Source organism: Morone saxatilis, unplaced genomic scaffold, assembly GCF_004916995.1.
Source record: "Morone saxatilis isolate NCDOM2014 unplaced genomic scaffold, NCSU_SB_2.0 Contig4, whole genome shotgun sequence".
NCBI lineage: Eukaryota > Metazoa > Chordata > Actinopteri > Moronidae > Morone > Morone saxatilis.
This window is the reverse complement of record NW_023339984.1, coordinates 1,144,646-1,147,351: the sequence shown is the minus strand read 5'-3', so window position 1 is coordinate 1,147,351 and position 2,706 is coordinate 1,144,646.

The following is a 2,706-nucleotide window of genomic DNA, read 5'->3' as shown; positions in this document are numbered from 1 at the left end:
AAGTGACCTATTGTCAGAAATGGAACATAATATTCAATAGGGTATGTTTTCATTAATGTATGGATTCACTATCAAACTAACTAGCCTCCAACCTTCGGCGAAATCATTAGGTTAGACAGTTAGGTTTGTTAATTTACTTTATCGCTAGCAAAAGCGGACCGTCCGCCATGTTGAACCGCCATGTTTTTACAGCTAGGCCCAGAAACAGGTGGCCCACAGTAGTTCAGCTATACGGAGGCTTGGAAGCTGAGCTGTGCAGTCTGGCAACTGTCACTGCCTGGGGGGCGATGCGTATATCCTCACCAGCTGGCCCTTGAAAAAAAATTTATTAGTGAGTTAAAACTTTGATTTTCTAAGATTTTCGTTAGAACGTCTTTTTCTGGCCGGGACAGCAAACTGTCTCGCCCTCCGTTACAGAGAAGTCCATCTGCAGTTGGGATGTGCACTGGGCCTGGCTTCAAGTTTCTACATCACACTGTACACAGTTTGGATCCTGGGACCGCAGGACTGACTCTTCCAAACTTTGTGATGTCACAAATCATGCTGGTAGGCCCCGCCCCTTAAAATCAGATTTTCAATGAGCACAGAGAAACTTTCCACTTTCAGCAGATGAATGTGAAAACATCCTTCTACAGTCAAACTCTGCACAGACATCATTCAGACATCACACTGTAGGAACAGGGAGAACATGTTTGACTGGAGGGGAGCTTTAAAGCTGCACTAAAAATATTTTCATTTTACAAGGATCCAATTATTACATTTGTGTTAGTCACCGCTATTGACAGAGAGAAAATGCTCTGATAAACCAAGACTGTTTTCTGTGTCACAGCTGTTGCCCCCTGAGGCAAACTGTGATTTGTGGTACTGGGTTATATAAATAACATCGACTTGACTAGCACTTGTGAAAAATCTACCTTATCCTTTTGGTCCAGTATCGACATTAGCCCATCCACACCATCGCAGAAAACTGAAATATACTAGGTATCTTCTGAATTTAAAATGAACTTTAGTGGGTTGTAGCAATGCTTTTACACACTAATTTGTAATGATTTTTGTTTGCATGAAAATATTCAGCAGACATGAAACTGCAAGATCAGGCAGCCAGTCCTCCAGTCCTGTGTAGACCCTATGAAAAGTAAGCTCCAGGCGCCCCCTTGTGTCACTAAAAGCTACGGCATCCATTCAGTTCTAGAGCCAGTGCCTGCAAACATAAACAAATACATACAACACAAATATGCAATATAATGCAGTCCAACACAACCGCACTACAAACTGCAGCCTCAGAACTGACAGCAGAGTGCAGTCAGCAGCACTCTGATACAGCGTGAACAAAGTTACAAAGCAAACCTCCAGCTGACTTTGTGCTGCTACAATGCACTTTATATTCAGAGTTGAGTCAGGTTTCTAAGATTTCAGGAATTTGGGAAAAGCAAATAAGCACAGATTCCATTAATCCTTGGCAGCAGAAGAGAGTTTATGCGCTTTTAACATTTGCAATCAGACAGTAAACATGGAGAGCCTTTGTGGTAAGTGGAAAGAGGAGGGAGGGAGGGAGGGAGGAGAAGATGGTGAAAAAAAATTATTATTATTATTATATTAAAATGACATGCATTAAAGGGCTGGATTCAAACCCAGGCCTCTGTGGTGAGGACTTAGTACCTCTACCGGGTTAGCTACCACAGCACCCCATGCTTTTTGCAGCTACCGGATCTCTAGTGAGAACAATGCCTCGTAAATACTTTGTTATGCACATACACAGTTGTTTGTTTTTCGCTGCTCCCCCATCATGAGCATGTTGTCAAGGTTGATGAAAAGTAAAGGACAAAATTACAGATAAAGATAAAGAGAACATTCTTAGTAAGTGCATTATAGTTATCTGTTAATAAGTGCATAATAAAGTGTGTAGAAATCTCAGTAAAGCAACAACAAAAGCTTAATAAAGGTCTAACAATGACGGTTTAGGTATGTCAATTATAAAGGATTTATTGCATGCATAATAAAGGATTTAACCTTGATAAGCACTGATCCCACTTATGATCCAGCACCCCTAAAGAGCTTAATTAAGTATTGATAAGTACGTAATAAAGGATTTATTAACCCTAATAAGCAATAAAAAAAGGTTTTGTGGCAGCCTGTGCGTATCAGACAGATGATGGAGTGTCTTTATGTGGGACTTGCCAACAATAAGAAAAATATTTTAAGAACTACCAGCCTTGTCCATTACTAACAGTAATAAGAGAACGCTCACTTCAGTTTCCCAGACTTAGGAGGAGTGCAATAACTGAATTCAGTTCACCAGAAAGCCAGAACCTTCTCAGCAACCTGCTCTGTCTTCATCTTTCTTGATCCTCCTCCTCTGTGGCTGCCTTCTTCACCTGAGGGGAATAACTGAGAGGATCAGAATAATCACAAGTCAAATACCATGTGTCATTCTCAGCTGCACAGTGGAAATTATCACTGCTTCCCCCACACAGAATGGTGCTGCTGGCATTTAACATTACACCCTCATCAGTCCCTGTACTGTTGGTTTAGTACATCAAAGCTAATTCACTTTTACACTGCGGCTCTAATTAAGCAGACTTACTGTAACTTTATGTGATAGTTGCACCAGCTGTTTGTCAGGATTTTATAGGATATTATTGCAGTACATCCACCACAACCTACTCTATCACTCCATTTACAGCTCTTTCAATTCAATTCAATTCA